The sequence below is a fragment of the Homalodisca vitripennis genome, chromosome 6 (assembly GCF_021130785.1).
Source record: "Homalodisca vitripennis isolate AUS2020 chromosome 6, UT_GWSS_2.1, whole genome shotgun sequence".
Taxonomy (NCBI): domain Eukaryota; kingdom Metazoa; phylum Arthropoda; class Insecta; order Hemiptera; family Cicadellidae; genus Homalodisca; species Homalodisca vitripennis.
In genome coordinates this window covers 34,085,216-34,109,651 of record NC_060212.1, presented here as the reverse complement: position 1 = coordinate 34,109,651, position 24,436 = coordinate 34,085,216, and the positions used below count along the sequence as shown (strand labels likewise).

At 34.0% G+C, this 24,436-nt stretch overlaps 1 protein-coding gene across 3 annotated transcripts in view; it reads right to left on the bottom strand.

Annotated features, from left to right (window-relative positions):
- LOC124364253 (probable G-protein coupled receptor 158) overlaps positions 1 to 23,907 on the bottom strand; it is a 150,096-nt gene extending 126,189 nt beyond the window's left edge. For all 3 annotated transcript variants that reach the window (XM_046819590.1, XM_046819591.1, XM_046819592.1), the window contains exon 1: positions 23,641 to 23,907. The gene's annotated coding sequence lies outside the window, so the exon portion shown is untranslated. The remainder of the gene's footprint in view (positions 1 to 23,640) is intronic.
- Between the last annotated feature and the right edge of the window lie 529 nt (positions 23,908 to 24,436).

The window sequence follows — 24,436 nt, the reverse complement described above, 5'->3', positions numbered from 1 at the left end:
TTTAGTTAATTAGTTAGCTTCATGTTGGTGAGTTTCTAAATAATTTGTCACACTTTTAAAAAAGGTAATTTAAATTTCGTACAACCTAATTTGTGAAAGAATAGTGCTACCTCTTTTTGAAATTTTGTATAAATCGGGAGGCAGATCCCCTGTTATGTTTTATTTCGATTTGTCCGGCAGATCTTATCAAAAAGAATAAGGGGAAGATTCAATACAGTACAAGGTCGATGGTACACTGTACTGATAAAAAGTACTGTAGTCTCAGAACAAGACTCGAATCTGCGCTTTCTTTAACTCAGATCCTAAGCCCGACATTTTAGACCTCTCGGTCATCGACTCTCCCAAAACATTAGTACAAATTTCTTTTATATTTTGTCACTGTTTCGTAATTTAAAATATTTAATCATTGTAATAAGCAATAAATTATGCTTGTTAACTACTTTCTTTCTCCCGGCTGAGCCACTCAAGTGTTTGAAAGGAACGACACTTCTTGTCATTAATAAACGTTCTACAACATTATACTAGATGTCTCTGATATGTGTGATTTGATGTCCAAGACTAGTATAGACTTGCACTTTTGTTCCTGAACCACGTTGAAAATATTATGGAGACTCGTTATAAAATTGTAGGCCTATAACAATATCTTGTACAAAAATTCTGGAACAACTACGTGGTCAGAGAGGGATTTGGAAGACGAGAAACTTCCTACGTAATAGAAAGCAAGCTTCAAATAGTTTGATTTAAATCAGTGTAAAAACAGTAAAACCGGCCAAACAAAATTAAAAATTGGTACAGAAGATCTGCTTGATTGTACTATCCTTATTAACTTGACGACTTCAGTGATAACATCCATGAACTCAGTTTGCATTCTGAAATTTCAAAGCTGTAGTGTTATAAAGCCTGCAGATAATTTCTGTAGAGAATGGAACATTCTCAATCATGGATGTTTTTTTAATTACCCAAGTTATGTGAGTCTGGAGTATACGAAATTGTAGTCGTGGCTCAGTCTTGATTAGAGAAACAAATTTTTATTATCTACAAAAATTCTAAACACATTAGCCACTCGAAACGACAGGTTACGGAAAAAATCTGAAGTAGAATATACCAAAAAAGTACTTGTATAAAGTCCACATTTTCAAAAGCAATCAAAGAAGAAAATACTTTTAACAAAGAAGACAGCATCAAATTATCAAAACGTTAGCAACATGTTATAAAGCACAGTTTTAATCACTTTTGGTCCTATTTCTTGTTTATTTGTTAATCTTCAGCCAATTAAGATATACTCCACCGACTTTTACTCACCTGTACAGGAGGATATGTAGTATTGGCAATTTCTGTTTAACATGTATTTACTGTATATTCGACTATTCAGAGCGATGCCGATTATTTCAAGAATTTATTTGTGCAAACCGTATTTCGACCATGTATAAACCGGAAAACAGTTTTTTTATATTTTGTTCTCCATTTTCAATCATTTTTAGACAAGAGGACGGTTCTTTGGAAAAGTGTCGTACTTACATACAGCGGGGTAGCAGTGTGAACTTTACCGTCCGAGCTAACAGTTTCTCAACTGGTAGCACAATTTTGAGAATAAAGTTTGTTCCTATCTCCTCAGAACTACTGGCTACGTCCATTGTGTTGTGTTCTAGTTGTCTCTGCATACAATATGACCGGGAATTGCTAGGATGCGGGAACTTCAACGAGTCGCTCGACAGAGTTAAACATCTCTGGAAACAGCTCCTGTACATAATTAAAGCTGGCCCGATTTTAAAGTTTAGCTTGGTTGTTATTATGTATTTACCTAATGTCAAATCTGGCATTATTCAATAGTAAACTATCCACTAATTAAACCCTAACTATCTGTCTGTTTCAGTATTTTTCAGGAATCACCAATAAGTTATTTCCATTGGTTTTGCACCAAATTAACTTACTAGTTTGTAACTCTATAAATACATGTTTTATTCTTTCTTGACTAGTAACTTGTTTACTCTTATCTGTATAACTAATTTATCACAGTTTCGTGAATTAAAAGTCACTAAACACTTCGTTAACAACACCAATGGAATGTGTTGTAACTGACGAATAATTTATATGAGCAGAGGAATGTTGAATGCAACTAATGGACTCAATTAATAAAAGTTGTCGCGAAACAGGTTTCTCCGAAGTTATATACAACATTTCAGATAAACATGTTTTTACTACAGTATGTTAGACGTTAAATGTCACATTATTGTACTTACTTTTAATATATATATAATATATATATATATATATGTGTGTGTGTGTGTGTGTGTGTGTGTGTGTGTGTGTGTGTGTGTGTGTGTGTGTGTGTGTGTGTGTGTGTGTGTGTGTGTGTGTGTGTGTGTGTGTGTGTGTGTGTGTGTGTGTGTGTATGTGTGTGTCACAATTTTCTTCATCATGGTTACCAATAAGACCAATAAAAAAATGTTAACAAACACTCAGCCAAATCCTATGAAGTATGATACTGTACACCATCATCGAACTGGATGTTGTTTATACTGTATAGAAATGAAGGTTCTTCTAAGTCTCGTCTATAGATCAGTTTATAAAGGTAACAATAAAGAAATTGTATCGAATTATTACTATACCAAATTTAACAGTAAAAAGTAATTATTTAATTCCGAATATTTAATATAACGTTTTGTTATTTACGAACTATCAACCTACTATATACATCTTGCTCGTATAATTGATGGACACAAAGTAAAGGCTCTGTGGTATACTGGTCATCATTCTTCCAATTCTTGTAACGGCAATTCAAAATCCATGTTTCTCTCATGGTCAGTTATATGTTGCATGTTCACGTGTTGGTAAACTATTTAATTTGTTTATTTAACAAAGGACAGATTAACTAAAAGTACCGTGCACCGAATAGCACTCAATTGAATTTTTACGTTATAAATTAGAATAACCTAATTGTTTGGAGTAAGAATCAACCTTTTCATACCCGATTGACAAAATTTAAATCACGTATATGTAAGCAATAAAGAATTTTAATATTACTTTTTATTTATTGTACTTGCATTTAATAAAATAATGTATAATTTGTACATAATATTATCGTATGACAAAAAAGACACAGTGATGTGTGGCCGAGTCAGCTAGCATATAGTATTCTAAATTTATATAATTATCCTCAGGGTTACCCAAGGTTGTTCTAAGAAGTAGCTTCGCTACACACCAACTTCCTTATTCCAAATAAAGACAATCAAACAGAGAGCAAATCAACCATTTATACAAAAAAAATATTAGACCAAATTCCCTACATGTCTTATTGCCAAACACAAATCCGAGTTAAGTTGTGATAAGTTTGTGTAAGTAATAATGAAAGATTCTTGCGAAACTTCAGTAAGGATTTGTATTTTTAAAATTTAAATTAAACGAATCAGCTGATTTAAATGGCTTGGGTTTGTGGGTTAACAGTGGAGTTGCCTTAAACCAAAGTGTTGCCCAAAGCCCTTTTCCCTTCTAAAACGCAATTGTAAATGGTTTCTAGGAAAACCCAAACTTATAGCATAATCTTCCTCTCTCTCCACTACCCTAAATTAATTCTGAGACAGAAAATGTTTGTCTGCGAAACGATATTACTTCTGTGCCAAAACTTCAGATGACCGCTTCTACTCACCATGTTTTCTTAAGTAATGCAACTCTTTTAAAGACCATCAAAATACTACGCAGCTTGATCAACGCTGAAGATTGTTTCAAAGTTGTAAAATTGTCCCTTTGAGATAGGGTATAATCACTGATAATAATAATAAGGATTTCATAGCTATTATGTTCCGTACAAAATTAACCCCTAATTTGTGATGGACTGTTTTGAAATAAACAATTTAATGTGTTTCAAGAATTATTCTGGACTAATAAATAAATAACTAAAGAATTCAATGACACAAAATATGTGTTTATGTTAGTAACTGTAGCGATGCATATTCCCAAGAACCTGTGACGCTCGACTAATAAGTTATTACAGAGGGTTGGTGGAGGGCGTAATTTCAGACCGCGACCGCGGACTCGGGGAGGTATCTTGGAGCTGATACGATCCACTTGACACACGATACTTAGACTAATTGATAAACAGATTCCCTTTACATACTCAGTAAATTTGGCACATTTACTAAGTTAATCTATTAACACGTGTTTTATTTAAGCGGGTTCCTATTTCAAATTTTGTTCTATTTTTGGGCAAATACGAGTTCAGATATGTAATAAATCACGGGTTGATAGACGGTTGTAGTAAAATTACCTTAAGTTTTCCCCCCATAAGAAAAATGTTGTTTTTGCAGTTTCCGTTCATATTTTTACTCGCAGAGTAATGAGGAAAATTTCAATATTTTTAAGGGTTATTTAGAAAAAATTCTGAGAATTTGTTGTACTTCAGTTTATATGTTCAAAAAGTTAAATTAAAAACGTTTGGATACGTATTAGTTCTACCTTAAAAACCACTTACATCCCATAAAGGTTCAATATAAAATAAGGGCGTAAAAATACATGAGGTGAAACATTTGTTCTTATAGGGTCAAACTTAATGTCATTTCTACTGAAGGCGTAAAACTACATGAGGTTTAACATTGTCCTTTTAGGAGAAACCTTAAGGTCATTTTACTACAACCGGCCCTTAATGCTACAGTAGTGAGAAATCGCGCTAGAGTATCTTTCTGTTGCACTTTCTACAAATAAGCAAAATCATACTAAATAACACCATGCGATGTAGTTTCACACAGTACAAAATCACTATTAATGAGTTCTTAGTTCTCCGTAATATGTTTTTCATTTTATTTCCTACAATAAACATTGTATGACAATAGATTATTAGTTCATTTTCATGTATGAACTAAAATGATATGCTTTTGGTTATCTCTTTTTTCAAAGATCAAAAAGATTGTATGTAAAATTCGTTAAACATGTACTTCGTTTTCTTCCATAAAGTAAGGCAGATATTTGTCTAAACTTATATTATAAACAAAATATTATTCGTAAGAGTATTTTTACCTGACGTACAAGAGTTTTGTTTCTTGTTTCGACAGGCCGGTAAAGTTAAACAAACCGATAAAGCTCTCGCGTTCGCCTAGGGAGAAGGTGGGTGTATTCCCCAGTGTCTCTGTTAGATGGCCGTACTCGGGGTTGGACTTCAACATCGAGTCTGGAACGAAGTTATCTATCTCTTGACCGGATACTGAGTCGTGAACAAAACCTCTTTAACAATTTACAACCCTAATAGAAGTCCGCTGTACGCGAAAAGTGACTAATCTACAACGCTAAAATGTATATTAAAGGTAAAGAATATCTTATATAGTTAGGATATTTTTGGTTTCACTTTATTCGTTCAGTACAGACTTTTAGGCATGATAATATTTAGTAAGTATCAGTAAAAAGCCAAATAAAGACAGAATGGATATTTGGAAATGGTGAAGGAATTTGCAATCGTTATGGTTACAAAAGGTGTAACATAAAGTTTCGAGGATTGGAATCTATCCTCTTCGTCAGGTGGGGGAGTTATTAGTACAGGTACATTAGTTTGGAGGGATAAAAATTGTCAACCCCTTTTTAAATGGTGGTAGGGGGGTAACTTTAAATTTTCAAATTGCAACCTCTATCTTGTGACATGTCATTCTATTCAATAGAAACACAATGCCACTAATAAAACACCTCTATGCCGATTCTAGCAAACGTTATTATTACTACAAATGTGCAAATACATTTCATTATTAGTAGGTACTAATAGCTCCCCCACCTGACGAAGAGGATAGATTCCAATCCTCGAAACGTTGTGTTATACCTTTTGTAACCATAACGATGGCAAATGTTCCTAACTCCTGTTATACTGTCAAACGTTCCATCGTCAGTAACAAACTGTAAACAAAAAAAGTGCAGAAATTTTGAAAAATTTTGTTTGTTCTCCGCATAGAGGAAAACAAAAATTTAATATAAATATTAGTCGAAATCCTTAGTTTATTTGTCTGTCTAAATATGTGTTTAGATTTTATTTTTTATTTTAAAATCAGTAAGGATCGACATTCAAATTTAGAAAAATCATTTGTGCAGCTGTCTCAAACCAAGAGAAAATAAATATTATCATATCGCTTAAAGGACAATATGGTTATGAAAAATGTGTAAAGAGAAATAAAATATGCTAAACATAATTACAGACATTTAGGCAACTAGAATATAAAACCTGTCAGTAAATAATGCAGCATAATTATTTTCATATTTTACACGTGCGCGACATCACTTAATGTCCATTAAAACAGTTAAATGCTCACACCTACATTATTTATTGACCAATGTTTATGTTTCAGGAGTCATAAGTTTTGTAATTACATTCAACAACTTTATTACTGTTTCCACAGTTCCATAGTGTTATTTGTTTTTACGAAATTTAGATTTAAAAAGTCTAAACGTCCTCAATTTTGAATCATGATATGATCTTTAATATTAATGTTTCTCTTCATTTGAAATTGTTAGAACGATAATTGTCCCTTATTTGAATTTCTTATATGTATTGGTGTTGTAAGGCAAAGTAACACTGAAAGATGGCAAACTATCCATTTCTGACCCATAGTTATATTACACATTTCTGACCCGTAGTTATATTACACATTTCTGACCCGTAGTTATATTACACATTTCTGACCCATAGTTATATTACACATTTCTGACCCGTAGTTATATTACACATTTCTGACCCGTAGTTATATTACACATTCCTGACCCGTAGTTATATTACACATATCTGACCCGTAGTTATATTACACATTCCTGACCCGTAGTTATATTACACATTTCTGACCCGTAGTTATATTACACTTTTGACCCGTAGTTATATTACACATTCCTGACCCGTAGTTATATTACACATTCCTGACCCGTAGTTATATTACACATTCTGACCCGTAGTTATATTACAAATTTTTGACCCATAGTTATATTACACATTTCTGACCCATAGTTATATTACACATTCCTGACTGACCCATATTTATATTACAAAATTTTGACCCATAGTTTATATTACACATTTATGACCCATAGTTATATTACACATTTATGACCCATAGTTATATTACACATTTTTGACCCGTAGAACAAATCCTAATGATTACCAGACAGTTCGGAAACACTCTGTATAAGAATCCAATTATCGTCAGCTAATATGGACACCAACTACCACCAATTAGAAATAGGCTCTTCCAACAGCTTTACCAAAACTTCATTACGCTATTAACCAGATGGGTTAGGTTATAGAATGATAGAAGAAACTTTCAGGTTAAATTAAATTACTTGAAAATGCAACATTTTTAAAGCATTTCTTAAAATTTTTGCTCGTTATTTTCTAAATACTCTGTGTAATTAATTCGCAAAGGGTTAATAATAAAAGGTTGTAGAAATGTAAAACGGTCGATCCATCCCCACCTGCCACTAAATATGATAACAGGTTTCATTATTTACGAATTAAATTTAAGTACTTAAAATTAAATATGCCATTAAAGTACTGAGTTAGTGACAGCAATTAAATTGAAGTCTAGAAATCTCAGAGTGTTATTTACTGAGCGTTAGCGAAGCCTATCCCTCGAGGGGCTGGAACAATTTATTTATGCCTGTCTGTCCGCATTATATCTCGAAATTAATTGGCCTACAAGGGTTAAAATTGTCTAAAAAGCTTAATTTATATATAAGCAACATCGAGTTAGAAAATTTGCATTCTATATATGGTAACCATGGAGGCAACGAGAAAATCTCGGAATAAATAAATTTAAAAACAAATTGAGTACAATTGCATAGCATTTTACAATGTGACAGAAGTATAGTAAAACATTTAGCCTAATTAAATTAGCAATAGACTTAAAGGTTTGCATTAACCCTCAGCGAAGCCCGTTACGTGACGAGTAGATTAGATGAAAAATTATTCCAATAAATATATTCTTTGTCCAATGTTTTGAATTTCCCGAACTAACGTCTCACTCGATCTCTTTGCTTAAAAATGTCGTATTCAATTCAAACAAACTTTTCAAAAATATACAATGTAGTTTGAAGGGATAACCGGATCACTAAGACCCTATCTGGACTCAGGATGATCAGGTGCTTGTTTGTTCTATTCAGTTCCTGGCCTCTGGCAAGGGCGTAGCCAGTGAGGGGATCCAAGGGGTCCTGATCCCCCCCCATCATTTTTCAATTACTTTTTTATAAACGATTATTATTATTTAAATAATTCAGTATTACTGACATGTACTGCTGAAAGATCGTTTTCAACGAAGAAACGGATCCAGAACTTTATAAAAGAACAAAATGGGGCCTTACTCTCTGTCCATATCGGTTGTCTGGATCCCCCCCCCTAATTCTTTTCCGGCTACTTTCTTGGCATCTGATACTTTCTCTTTGTACCTTTTGTACAAACTGGCAATTTATGGGATACAAAACATGTATCTGAAAATTAGGCCCAAGTTTATTTAACGAAACGTTCTTAATAAACATATGTAAATGATTTTAATCAGTATTTAACGTAACACCTGCTGGAAATCTATCTGGATTCCGCTCTCCAGATCCAGAAAATACGATAACGTCATCGAATCGTTGGAACCAAATAGCTGATACTAAGGTGGTCGTGGATTGAGAATAACTGGCTTAGCAACAATCATTTTTTTAGTACCATATGTTATATCTAAACACAAATACTCTCATAATAATAACATTGGGAAACCCGTGGGGCAAAGACTCATAGTCGGGAGTATTTAAAAGCCATAACAGTCACATCTCAAGTAGAAGTGTTTTCAGTTATACAAAGTATGTAAGTAAAATAATAGTTTTAGATCTAAAACTGCCGTAAAAAGTACAAACAATATTTAATAATATAAAAATATGTTTTTCTTTCGGAAATCAAAACCTATTTTATTACAGTGGCTCTCGAACATTAGTAAATATACATAAAAACAGTTCATACCATTATAGTTGAGATTGAGAGGTAGAGAGGGCTTGATAGCCCTAACTACGCCTCTTTAATAAAGACATTTTTCATTCATTCATTCATTTCATACCAATTTTGGTTTAAAGGAATAGCGCAGTATTAATTTTTATTATTTTTTTTAATTCCGTAGTTAAATACATATCGATTATAATATAGAATGTTACGACCAAACAATAACAACTAAGCACATCTGATTTTTTTACGTGACATACACAAACATCCACTTCCGGTATAAGTGTGCTGATATCCGTTACATATTTCGGCCTGTTTCAGCCCTGAAATCATAATCGTACGAGATCTCCCCCTAAGTATTAATGTTGCATATAATAACAGTTACTACGCGATATTATTACTTATGTGTAGTTTATGGCAAATAATAGTTGTATTAAGTTCGTACGTATTAGATAATTCTAATTAGTATTAAAGTTGACACGGGTCGTGTAATAACCCTTCTGGTGAAACTGTTTTCATTTTAAGGGTAAGGTACGATAAGCGGACCCGGTTTTTTATATCGAAGAATATAGTCATCGATACCTAATATTCGCATCTCAAATCCTAGACTATCAATCGATATAAAAGTACCTACAGTCCTCAATAACAATCATGTGTTTTAAATTAAAATACAAATTTAATATTTACAGTGATCAAACAAATTATTATAACCAAAATTATGAAAACTGAAGCCGACCATATTTACTCCTCTCACAATTACAGTTGTTTCTTTCCCACAAATTTCACATAATGGGTTTTTCGGTACGAGTCCAACATGTTGAAGCAACGAAAAAGCAACGTCGTGTAGTTTTCTAAAATTGACTGCCATTTTTAATAATCAGAATTACTTATGTAAAATTGAAATATTATCCTACGTGTATTATTTTAGAGTGTTTACAGCTGTTGATATAGATTATTTAAGTGAATAGTTCAAAATAATCAATCAGTATCGACAAGTAGATTAAATGAAAAATTATTCCAATAAATATATTCTTTGCCCAATGTTTTGAATTCCCGAACTAACCTCTCACTCGATCTTTTTGCTTAAAAATCTCGTATTCAATTCAAACAAATTTTGTATAATCAGTACCGATTGATTATATCGATGGTTATGATTAAGTAATATCGTTTGCCAATTTCGATATAAAAAACCGGGTCCGCTTATCGTACCCTACCCCATTTTAATAATTTTTGTACCGTATTAAAGCTTATTAATAAGCGTATTAAAGTTTAGAGTTATTTTAAGTGGGTTCGTGGTGAAAATTATGTGGTCGTCAAATTGTGTGGTTGAAACATTTTGTGGCCGTCTCCTCGTAGTTTCGTGGTTATCAGGTTTCGTGGTCATCAGCAGTCGTGGAACTTTCAAAACTATATTTTACAAATCAAGCTGTGTCAGTTACAAGAGTCAGTCAGTGATATTCGTCCCAGGGTCAGTGTCAGTATATAACATAAGAGTGTTGTAATAAATTATTATTATCAGTTCTGAAGGCTAAGATTTATCTACACAATAGAAGTACGCCATACCACGTGTCGTAAAGCTTCGCTGAGGTTGCATACAGAATTTTAAATTTATAGCTAATTTCATTTTCGAGATTTCCTGTGAACAGAAAGACAAATCATTACAAAACAGAAGTTGACATGAAAATCATGCGTCATAGATGGTTTGACATGCAAAATCGTATAAATCATTCCTGTCTATGTAGAAATTAATGATCATGCAAAATTTAAGTTCCGTATATGACAATCTTCCTTGGCACATCGTGGCACATGATACATACAGATGTTTGTTCATAAATTTGGGTTTTATAACAGTGTTTGAATAATAATTCTATATACCGAGCCACTACAGGTGTTAATATATATATATATATATATATATATATATATATATATATATATATATATATATATATATATATATATGAATGTGTGTGTGTATGTCCTTGATAGAATTAGAAACTATGTGACCGATCATTATCAAAATATGTATGTATATCTATTTTTCCATGGAGAAGGTTTATATGATATGCCCATTGGTGTAACTCGCCACCAGGCGGCGCTGCAAAATATAAAAGTTATCAAAGCACCTGCACATTATAAACTGCAACTACAAGAGACCTACGTATATTAAATAGCCAAACATTATTTGAAGGCGCTAAGTTTTTATATTTGTCTTTAAAATAAATTTCTGGTTGAACTTTAAGCTTGAGTGTTAGACCACTTTAATGTACGTGTACAATGGCTAAAAAAATACACTTTTGACGGACTTTCTTTACTTCCTTGGCAACAAGGTAAACTCTACATAAGCGTTGGAAATATAATTCACTTGAACCAGAAGTGCTCATATACGGACAAAACTTACGAAAAGCGTGCGAAGCCGCGGAAAACAGCTAGTATATCGTATTTTTAATCTCTTAAGGGTGTACCGAGTTTGTTTACAAGTTAATTTATTATACTATTTTTGCCACCATGGTTACCCCATAAGACCAATGTAAAAATATTCGCTAACGCTCAGCCAAATCCCATTGAGTGACATGCACCATAACAGAACTCAGTGCTTATCATACAGAAATAAAGCTTCATACACAATTTCAAGTCTATACACTAACTCGTTCTCCAGATGTCACACGGATAGACATACAGATACACAGACAGATAGAAATAAAATTTGTCCAGCCCCACGAGTGATAGGCTTCACTAAAGCTCAGCCTATCAGTGTAAATCCCCTTGGCTTTCAGTATACATTTTTAGTTAACAAGAACATGTACTTATAAAAATACTAAGCTGTTTCACGCGGCTTCGCACGCTTTCCGTAAGCTTTGCCGGCGTATGAGCAACTTCTGGTTCAAGTGAATTATATTTCCAACGCCGATGTAGAGTTTACCTTGTTGCCATGACCAAGAAAATCTGTCAAAAGTGTATGTTTATAGCCATTGTACACATACATCTACTTTATTATAAAGTGGTATATAGCACCAAGCTTTAAGTTCAACCAGAAATTTAATCTAAAGTCAAATATACATAAAAACTTAGCGCCTTCAAATAGTTGACTTTTTAATATACGTACCTGTCTCGTAATTGCAGTTTATAATGTGTAGGCGCTTTGATTACTTTTATATTTTGCAGCGCCGCCGCCTGGTGGTGAGTTACATCAATCGGTATAGCATATCCCCGTTGTATGTGACCATTGCACTTTTTATCAGTACCATTGACCTTGTACTGTATCGACTCTCCCTCTTATTCTGTTTGATAAGATCCTCGCACATGCCAGTGGCCCATGAGGGCGGACAGAATAAGGCTTAAAAGGGGATCGGTCGGCCTTTCCTTTATTACAAAAAATTAACCTCCTATGTGAAAAAATACATATGCATACAACTTTTCATAATGATCGGACAAATAGTTTCTGATTCTATAGAGGATATACAGACAAACGTTCATTTATATTATATTTATATAAATATATTCATTTATATATAAATCCAGTGGGAAACTCACAACTGGTCGTAATATGAATCGTAAATTGAATGGACAAGTAATTATTTTTGCTGCAAACTTTTCTTTACACTTAAAGAAAGAATAGCTTCAAATTAAAGGTGGAAATATCCGCGGAAAAGGGAAATGCCGTTGTCGTATTCTGTAAATAAATAACGACGAGAGAACGGGCTGGACCACCGTGAGCTTGCCGCCTCATTTTACAACGTTCTTTGGTCTTAAACATTTTTGTGGGTCAACTCGGTCTACCTTTGTTTTTGTTATCAGCTCACCACAAGAAACAAATGCAAGAAGTTGTTTGTATCCCTAAAAATAAATAAACAATAGAAACTTAAAAAAACATCGGTTTCCAATGTGTCAGGTTTACAATATCCATTACGGTTTTCTTTTGCTACCAACCTATTTCGATTCTCACCAAAACCAATGTGACTGACGATCAATTTTTACCTCGTGGAGTGTTCCTCCAGCGATTTTTTAAAACCTAGTTTGTGCTCTGCTACAATGCACGTAGGCTCTTAGCTCGCGGTCTGATATGCAAAGTTTAGGAGTTATTTTAGACTATATTGGACTTACAAGGAGTACGCCCTACTACGTTACCCATATCAGGCATCGCTAAGGTTGCATGCAAGTCTTGCTCATTTTTTTCTAGAGATGTTCTGTGGACAGACAGACTGTAATATAGAAAGTATATTTTTAAATCGCCCCAGCAGACTTGATGATCACGTAACGCCCTACTTCAAACAATTATCTATCTTAAAATTACAAGATCTTCGAGACTATCACTCACTCATTCTGTTGCACGCTCTTTTAAATACAAATTGTCCCAGTTATCTTTCAAACAACTTTCGATTTATGTCTGAAATAAGTGAACGAAGTTACAAGGAGGGGTACATCCTTATTATCTATCCCAATTCATCGAACAACTACCTTTAGCAAATCGTTTACAGTTTCTGCCTGTCGATTATGGAATGCTTTACCTGTGAACATCAGAGCCATCGATAAGCGCGCTCGCTTTGGGGCGGAGGTCAGGGCCTTGATGCTGGGGGCTCAGGGGTATAGCGGTTGGCGGCTTTGGAGTGTGGTACTTAGGGCAATTGCATGCAAGTTGAATGAATGCGAATGTGTGTCTTGCGATATTATTGTAAATTTGTATAAAGTTACATTAATTATTGATGATTGTTTTTATGTTAAGATTCATTTAATATGTAATGTAAATAAATAGACTAATTTTTAGTTATAAATGTATACATATATACGTTAGTTTAATTTTTATGAGGTTAAGTGGTAGAGAGGACTTTATAGTCCTAACTTCGCCTCTAATAAAGACATTTTTCATTTCATTTCAGACGAAAGAGAAATTACGCCAGTCTACTGAGTGACAGGCTTCGGTGACGCTCAGTCCAAATCTCATAGATGGACATGTACCATCAGACAATCATTCTTCTCCTGTGTAGAAATGAAGTTTCAAGCAAAATAAAAAATGTACAGTTAAAATCTTTCTGAAATATCTTGCCAGAAAAACATTTTTGTTTATTACGTTGGGTTTTATGAAGTCTACACATCAAGTCACCACTTGATGTTGTATGTGTTAGGGTAGTCTGACTATATGGGTTACTATATCACATATTAAAATGTCATGTGATTGTTCTCAGTTTGTTTACACATTTATTTATCCTGTGATTTTCTCGTTGGAGTGATAGTTACCTATATGGCCAATAAAAATGTTTGCTAGTGCTCAAATCTCATGAATTGACATGCACCATCAACCAGAATTCACTATTTGCCTATGCACTGTCATAGTCACTACCCCCTCACTATTACCCCTTCACCCCCCTCACTAGTTTCACTCCCCCTTCACCCCCCTCACTATTACCCCCTTCACTATTACCCCCTCACTATTACCCCCTTCACTATTACCCCCCTCACTATTACCCCTTCACTATTACCCCTCACTATTGCCCCCTTCACTATTACCCCCCTCACTATTACCCCCTCTCACTATTACCCCCTTCACTATTACACTATTAACCCCCTCACTATTAACCCCCTCACTATTACCCCCTTCACTATTAACCCCTCACTATTACCCCCTTCACTATTAACCCCCCTCACTATTACCCCCCACACTATTACCCCACCCTCACTATTACCCCACCCTTACTATTAACTTTCTTATGAATATAGATGAAGTGATTTACTTTGTGTAATGTTTATATAACCAACTGAGATGTTCGAGGTCAACCTCAATTTACCGAGGTTTGCAATGATTGTCCCAAAAACTTTACTTTTGAGGAAAACCAAAAAGAAAAAATGAATAGTTGAAAGGTCAGGAGAATGTGCCATCTGTCCGGAAACGTTTGTTCTGGAATGTTCGGACAAACACATTATAATGTGGCGGAGCACCGTCCTGTTGGAATACAGGCTCGTAAGTACCTTTTGCGAACTCATTTATTGCTGGAACAATGCCTTTTTATAATATGTCTATCACAACACCAGTTATATCAATCAATAAAGAATGGTCCAACTTAATGTATTAAGGACTTACGATCGAACACGCCTGCCACCTCATCACACATGAAAGTTACAAAATTTGAGACGTGGCTTTTCAATATAAGGTTTATTTTTCTCAAGAAGTATATATTAGCTATTTCGAGCATCTCGTCTGATTGAAAATTAGGTGAAGTTTCAAAATGTTTACTAATTTATTTTATTTCAAAACTTTTTTGTAAGTAATGGGATTAAATATTATACAATTCAAACTTTTCCATTATTATTCTTTTTATAATACCTTTAAAATTATATATCGCTTGCTAGGTGTTCCTTTTTAAAAGTTTTGACTTACCCCCAAACTACCCAATTTTGGGAGTTGGGGTCAAAATTTTCATGCATAAAAAGCTCCTCAGTTAGTCACATAGATATTCCCAAAAGTAACCACTTCATATCTATTCATAAGAACGTTAATAGGTGGGGGGGGGGCTTTTAAGGCACCCAGGATAAAGATGGAGTTTCGTACAAAATTTCAAGACAAGCTTTAAGGTAAGTTAGTTTTTTATATGACGTGCTGACTGACAGATATATAGGGTTCATGTACGATAACTCTTATCGGGGATGCTTCAAGGACGTCTCCCATAAAAGACGAGATTTCCAAAACTCCTCATTCAAAACTTCAGTAGTGAGCCGATGACTTTGGATATGATGATATGTCCAATGGCCATATCATCAGACGTCGGGGGTGCTTGTTGATTTCCGCTATAAATGTGAGGTTCCCCAAAGCCCACCATTAAAGGAAATGGATTTCCAATCGTGCTAAAGCAATACTATGGATTTTAGGTATGATGATACATCTCAAAGATCATCATTGCCTTTGGGAATTCTTAAGAGCTTCCACCATAAAAGACGACTTAAAAATCCCACATTGGATATTCAAGTTTGAGGCAGCCAGATGATATAACTGAAATAATGATTTGTCATAATGACCATCTCTGACCTCAGCCACTATCTCGCCCTCCAAATAAATGACTCCGATGACGGCCCTGTACAAGACTAAGAGCACGTTCTAACCGAATAATTATTAAGTTAGAAGATTCTTAAAATACTATCACTGATATCAAACATTAAAACTAGACATCAAGATAACAATGATTTATCGGAGGCCACGATATCTGATCACTACTTAATTAGTGGAAACTCATAAATAACGAATGTCTAATCATTGAAGCCACACCAGAATATTATTCACATCCATCCATATATAATAATTGCTGGTTGTTAAAGGAGATAACTAATTGTTACAAAAAGTATCAAAAACTCATTTTTGATAATCATAAAATCCATAACATAGTGCTAAAACAAATAGATTTTAGAATATACTCGTATAACTTATAACAGCTAATCGGAGTGGTCTATTAATGTAACTATAACATTCTTTTAAGGAACTAGATGGATAGGTTTATTCAGCTGATCTAAGTAATCAATAAGTAGCCGTTTAATACAACTGAGATATTCAATTTTGGCCGGAAAGAGTTCGGATAGGATAGTTTTCTTCAGCTGATCGTCGTAATCAACGGTTTGCTGTTTAATACAACTGAGATATTCAATTTTGCACTCCGGAAAGAGTTCGGATAGGATAGTTTTCATCAGCTAATCGTCGTAATCAACGGTTTGCTGTGTAATACAACTGAGATATTCAATTTTGCACTCCGGAAAGAGTTCGGATAGGATAGTTTTCATCAGCTAATCGTCGTAATCAACGGTTTGCTGTGTAATACAACTGAGATATTCAATTTTGCACTCCGGAAAGAGTTCGGATAGGATAGTTTTCTTATAGGATATTTTTCATCAGCTGATCGTCGTAATACAACTGAGATATTCAATTTTGCACTCCGGAAAGAGTTCGGATAGGATAGGTTTTCTTCAGCTAATCTTCGTAATCAACGGTTTGCTGTTTAATACAACTGAGATATTCAATTTTGCACTCCGGAAAGAGTTCTGATAGGATAGCTTTCTTCAGCTGATCGTCGTAATCAACGGTTTGCTGTTTAATACAACTGAGATATTCAATTTTGCACTCCGGAAAGAGTTCGGATAGGATAGTTTTCATCAGCTGATCGTCGTAACCAACGGTTTGCTGTTTAATACAACTGAGATATTCAATTTTGCACTCCGGAAAGAGTTCGGATAGGATAGTTTTTCTTCAGCTGATCGTCGTAATCAACGGTTTGCTGTTTAATACAACTGAGATATTCAATTTTGCACTCCGGAAAGAGTTCGGATAGGATAGTTTTCTTCAGCTGATCGTCGTAATCAACGGTTTGCTGTTTAATACAACTGAGATATTCAATTTTGCACTCCGGAAAGAGTTCGGATAGGATAGTTTTCCTCAGCTGATCGTCGTAATCAACGGTTTGCTGTTTAATACAACTGAGATATTCACTCTAGCACTCTGCGTTAGCACATCTGTTTAGCACATATGTTCTTCTTGTCAAATAGGAAATACGTTAGATCATGACCTTGTTTTTTTTAGATATTTTGTAGTGTTATTTATAGTTTAAACCACGCAACTCTACCATGGCACATTACTTAGATCTTTTGTTCCCTCCACAGCAACAATTCACTTGACATACAATACATACATTTTATTGTGACCTACTACAATTAATTATTAGTAATAGCAAGTATTTTTATTTTAACCTGGAACAATGTGTTTTTCACATTAATACAATTCTATATTACGATTAACGGTTATATAAAATTTGCTTAGTTGTAATTTCGAAAACAAAAACGATTTAAAGCACAAGTTCTTGCTTAGTAAAACTTCATTCATATTCTGCAAATGTACATGATAATGTTTCGCAAACACCGAGTGTTGCTTTTTTTATCAAGATCGAGACTGAATAAAGAGCGCTGTTTATAACTGTTTATACATTTTCTTCTGGGAAAATACAGATATTTCAGACACGTTCTTGTTTTGAAATAGTAGTTTCTATAGTACGACATTAAAAATTGTTTATATTGTCAACATGTTTAGTGTATTTACAATAATGTTTATTCCTTTCCAACTCGGAAGTATGATCAAGAATTATTGCAAAAAATCCATGGACAATTTTTCGAACAACAAAATATAAAAACGTAGTACTGTACTTGGCAGAACGTCAAAAAGCGGAACTGAATTTGAGTTCCGGGAAACGCCCAACACAATTTTGGTTGTATATTGTTTTATTTATGTAACTGATTAAATATCTATAACGATAAATAGACTTTAACACACACTTATATTTCAAAACTTTGTATAAACATCTAAATTTTTCCTCTTTAATCGAGAAAATAGCACTAACGAGTTGAAAAATCTGAAGATACTTAAAACCACTTTAGATAACTAAAGCCAGCACAGGACTTATGATATTTAATATATAAAGGGTTTAAATTAAGTCCTAAGACGCCTGGATGTATTCCAAACGGATTGAGATATCAATTTACAAGCTTTGCTATACTTGTTAAATTACTATTTTTGAGTTTTTGGAGGGTAAAAAAATGTCACTCCTCTTTTCAAAGGAGGCCATAGCGGGATTACTTTAAATTTTCAAATGGCAACCACTATCTTGTGTTATTTAATTTTAAAGGTCTGTTCAATAGAAACACAATGACCCTAAGAAAACACTTCTACGCCGTTCTTAACAAAAGTTATGAGAAAATAACGCAAAAAATAGTAATCTATAGGACAATGCCAATATCTTGCGAATTTCAACACAATGCATGCGTGATATATTTGAGTAAGACTTTGAGAGGCCCAGCTTATCCCATTGTGTAGTATATAATGTTTCTGGTGTGCATAGTTTTGGTAAGAGGAGTTTTTTCTAGGTGGCATTACAATGTAAGGGGTTATTTACCCATAACTTTTACTAGGATCCCGTAGTGTTTTTTTTTATCATGTCATTGTGTTTCCATTGATTAGATCTTTAAAATGATAAATCATAAAATAGGGTTGCAATTTGGAAATTTAAAGTTACCCCTTCCTACTTTTAAGGCAATATTTTTATCCTTTAAAAATTCCCAAAAATTATTTAATAGGTATGGTGAAGATTGTACATCGATATCTCAATTCGTTTGGAATATATCCAGGCGTATCAGGACTTAATTCACAATTTGTACAAATATAATGGGATCTTTTTAATAAATCGTGACTGCAAAAGTGTACGATAGATCTGTTGGGCCAATGTATGTCTTCTGTTGAAAAGTAAGGCTCAGATGGTTAGTAGTTTTCATTCCATAGACCGGAAATTGATTATAGGAGTCAAAAATGCGTTTCTTGATCGTAAAACGTTTTTAAAAACCTACGAGTATACTTTTTTGATCAGGGCAACAAGGTTAAACAATTATAGCACCGGAAATATGACTCAATCAAACTAGTGTTCCTACACGCGCAAAATCGAAAATAATGTGTTCAAGGCGCTAGGCGTATATTTCGAAGCCTCTTACTAAAATACTGAGTGACTAAGTATTTTTTAACGATTGCATCTATAATAAATTGTCTGTAAAATAAATATACAAGTACACACTTATCTTTATGGTTTATTTTAATTGCATTTGAGTCAAAAACACGTGGTTGTCTGATCAGATTTTCATGAATGGTCTCACACACACACCGAGTTACCATTCATACTGGTTCAGGTTGGAATATTGACGTCATGTCAGTCAGTAGTAGAGTACACGCGATTGGTTGTAATAGTCTAATAGTCATAACATACATACGAAATTCCAATTAAAGACAGCCAACTTAAAATATTAAAGTGCTAAAAGCACGAGCAAAATACAGTATCACTCCTATTTACGCTATGAATTCTACTAAGAATGGCGTTCACTTCTAAGAAACGTCGTTGCTGTTTTCGTATGTGAATATATGGAATATTTTTAAGTGGATAAATAATTGCAAAAAGTCTTGTTGATCCTGTATATAACAAAATAAGAGCATCAAATGTCCATACAGTACAGTTAATTTATGTTGTCCTATAAGAGTTTCTGTGTAAATAATCTAGTTCCCCGGCTAGATATATAATTTTCTATTATTCCTTTTTAAAGAAATATTCACATTAGCGCGATACCCTTTTCTCAGAACTGTCAGCAATCTAAAAAAAAATAATAAAAAGGACAAGAGTAATTCCATTAAAACGCTTGAAGTACAACGAATATATTTTGATAAACAGGGTGTAAATTAAGTCCTGATACAAATGGATATATTCCAAACGGATTGAGATGTCGATGTCCAATCTTCAACAAAATTGTTCCTTTTTTTCAAAGGGGGTAGAAGGGGATAACTAAGTTTTCAAATTGCAACGCCTATCTTATCACATGTCATTTTAAAGGTTTATTCAATAGCAACACAATGATATGAATAAAACATCTCTACGACGTCTCTAGCAAAATTTACCAAAATATATCCAGGTGTATTAGGACTTAATTTACACCCTTATTTTATGCTGATACGTATACTAGACACCGTATGTTTGAACTTGCCTGAATAGCAGATACATCAATTATGTGAACGAAATCCAAACTAAATTTCTCTGAGCCTATTTATTATAATTTGGTGAATTTTCAATGTACTCACTGGAAGAGTAGGTAATTCATTCATTAGCGATAAACAATTAATAATAAGATCATTTCGAATTTGTTAACTTCTCCAGTATTCATGCCCTAAGTATAAATAAAGACGTTCAAACAGGTATAATCAATGGTAGAGACCAATCTCATGAACATATCCCTGTTCGCTGTTAGTTTCTTCGCAAACTGTCAGTACACATCAAAATTAATTTACATGATTAAAGCTGATAAGCTATTTTGTAGTGTTAAAGTGTCATCAAATATTTATTCAAGAATATTGACATTGATTTCGATCATATATTGCGAATGCATCCAAAAACCCACAATTTGTATATATATATATATATATATATATATATATATATATATATATAAGCTGAGATAGATTTAGATTTATTGTTGACTCGATATGTCATTTGCTATTGAAGCAACCCACGAAGGCTTCAGCTCCATTTCACCTTCTGCGTCTGAAATCTGACGCTGTCGCAGATTTCTGGAATTTATCCGTCTGAAGGGATCCAAAAAGGTCGGCTATGAAGGAGCTCAAGACGAGCTCTGCATCTTTCTACATACACCTAAACTACAGCGTCAAGTGTAATTTAGATTAAGAAGTGTTCTTATTGTCATATACATGAAATCTGATGCTGTTGTATACTTGACTCCTGGACATCTTCACTAATTTCCAACGGTTTTGTCGGGAAATACTAGCAAGTAATAAATACACATCTATAAAGACCTTGCCAACAATATTTAACACGTCATAATTCTGAAAATTTTGAATTCAACCCCTTATTGACGTGCATTTGTAAATACACCCAAACAAAGACACGCACTATAGCTTTAACTATGTTATGATTAATAATCTTGATTAAGTGGTACGATAAGAATTTAAATTAAATATATATATAATTTCTTAAAATTTGTCTGAAAATAATAATTACATCTTCAACAAACAATACATTACGTGATACTGTTATCGTAGATAGATAGCATATTAAAAAACATTGCATATTGTGTTTCCTATTGCGTACACAAATTTCATTGGAATGAAACATTTATTCCAGTGTTACCCTATTATTTATAGATATGAAGTCAGTCATGAAGAGTTGCCTATTTTCTTCTTCGAAGTAGGCTTGTGCCTCGAAAATTAACATAATTTTATCACGATAGCGACAATGAAACGTCTTATTTCCCCTCATTTTATCCCAAAAAAACAGCAAGTTTTCGTAAATCGTGAATTATACTGTTATCGTAGATAGATAGCATATTAAAAAAACATTGCATATTGTGTTTCCTATTGCGTACACAAATTTCATTGGAATGAAACATTTATTCCAGTGTTACCCTATTATTTATAGATATGAAGTCAGTCATGAAGAGTTGCCTATTTTCTTCTTCGAAGTAGGCTTGTGCCTCGAAAATTAACATAATTTTATCACGATAGCGACAATGAAACGTCTTATTTCCCCTCATTTTATTCCAAAAAACAGCAAGTTTTCGTAAATCGTGAATTCGGTAATTGTGAATCACGCGTTTTAATTAAAATGAAAGTACCAAAGCGTTGAAATTCTCTGTAAAGTCTCTAGTGAAATTCTCTAGTTGAAAATCACTTATTATTATATCGGGTGTCCCAAGAAAACAATGCACGCTGTACCATTTGATGTCGTTTTTAAGTGAACACACTAAAATTGAATATCAAATTTTATATCAATAAAGTGAAGAAATTCTTAGATCTATGAACATGATTGAACTTAGAAACAATATTCACAATCCAATGTACATTTTATGTAGTAAATAAAACTACATACTGACCTGTGGAATATACAAAGGTACAGAGTTTAAAATATAGAATATGTTGAATCTTGTCAATATTGCCCTGGTAGCCAAGTTAGAGCCATATACTTATGTAATATTTTATTTGAAAGACTGACAAATTCAAGGAATAATCGACTGTTAGGGACCCGGAGGAGGTTTTACTTCAAAATTAGTTTAAGGAAATTAATCCGGTACGCGTTAGCGTTTAAGAAGAGCTCTCTACAATGCCAAAAGGCAGGTAAGTGTTTTTATAGCATTTTCGAAGAGTATTTATTATAAAAATAAACATTATTGTTACTTAAATTTACCTTCAACCAGTCAGCAACATTAAAAGACAGTCTCAAACATCCAAAACCATTTTTGACAATAAAATCACTGTGAAGTAAATCGAAAGTAGTTTAATCGTTTACACCATGTTACCATTACATTAAATTCTAATTTGCTTAATGTTATTACTAAAGCTAGTTACGTTTGATTGTAGTTTCGTGCAAAAACTATATTCATTCATATTGTACTCTATTAATATCCAGTATTTAATCATATATTTCAAAGTAGTGTATAAATAAAAAACGCCATATCACTTACTTATGAATTAATGATTATGTATCAAATTTTAATATATAGATTAGAAACAAAGTATTCTGAGGGGACATACTTATTTTAATCAATATTAAAACAGAACGTTTCCTTATTAAATATTACTCACAATCGTTTTTATTTAACATTTAGTACAAAATACACTGATTGGTGTAAGCGTAAATCTATGTGCACACAAACAATCGCAAGTACATTTCGTTACGTTGCAGATTTAATTGTTTTGTTTTTATGTTAAAAACACGGAGTGGCGATTCGGGTTTAAAATGTTGTCGTTGTACCAGAAATCGAGTGAGAGGGATAATGTATTTGTAGTCAGAACCCCAGCAAACGAGCTGTACTAGTGACGATGGCAACGAGCCGAGAACGACAGAGGCTGGAGCTGTGACATCGTTGCGACTATGGACTCGTCTGAAATACCTCCTCCTCCCGGGCCATCGTTAGATAGGCGATCCCCCTCAGGATGGTGGGTTCATGGTGGTTGTGTGGCAGGGGGTGTCTCAGAGCATTTGGATAAGGGGTGAGAGAGAGGTGGAGTTGGTGTCCTGGGGGGTTCCTAGAAGAATAAAACGATGCGAGTGCAGAAACGATGACAGACTACGCGGACTAAGGTCCGCGCCAAATGTCTCTTGGAGGAAGTCGAGAACAAAAAGGGTGAAAATAGAAATTACCTGGTGGAGGAAAATCCAAATAGGGGAGATTCAAGCATCCTTGGACGCTCCAGCCTGGAACCACAGAAAACTAGAAGGTTCGGTCTGAACAGGGAACCACATAGCGATAAAACCGTCAACACAAGATCCGAAGAAGAGGAGAAACTGATATCACCAGATCTATCCGCGGTCTCCTCGCTACTGGGACCCGAGCGCTGGCGGAAACACCCGAACAGCTGGTGGGTTGCTAGGCGACCACCGAGCCCATAACATACCCGGCCGTACACTCCTGACGTCTATAGCACTGTAAACTCTTCTAGGGTCGGTGCAGGGAGCGCCCCCACTCTGCCCTGGTGACCTCATCTTCACGGTGTCACCCCTGCAAGATACGGCCGTCTTCTGGCGGTATCGTGTTGGCATAATTCTGGGTCCTTGGATGTGTTTAATTTACATATCCACTACACAACTATTTAAAAATATTCTTATACAGCAAGTCTGTAGAAAGTCCATTTATTACGATGAAGTGGCTTTATTTGGAACAAAACAAAATCTAAACCATCATCTGATTTTTTTAAATCGAAGGAATGTTGTAAAATGATACTAATCCAAGATCAGTATCTCCAATGTGAATTAAAAATGTTTACTTCTTCGTGGGAACCAGCACTAAATTTTCATAATTTATTTTATTTGTTGCTTGTATAACAGGGAATTAAATATAATATTTGGAAATTGACTGCTTCCAAATGTGTTGGAAATATGAATTTAATGTCTATATCTACATTTTACACTATGTGGCATGAAATACCAATAACTATTT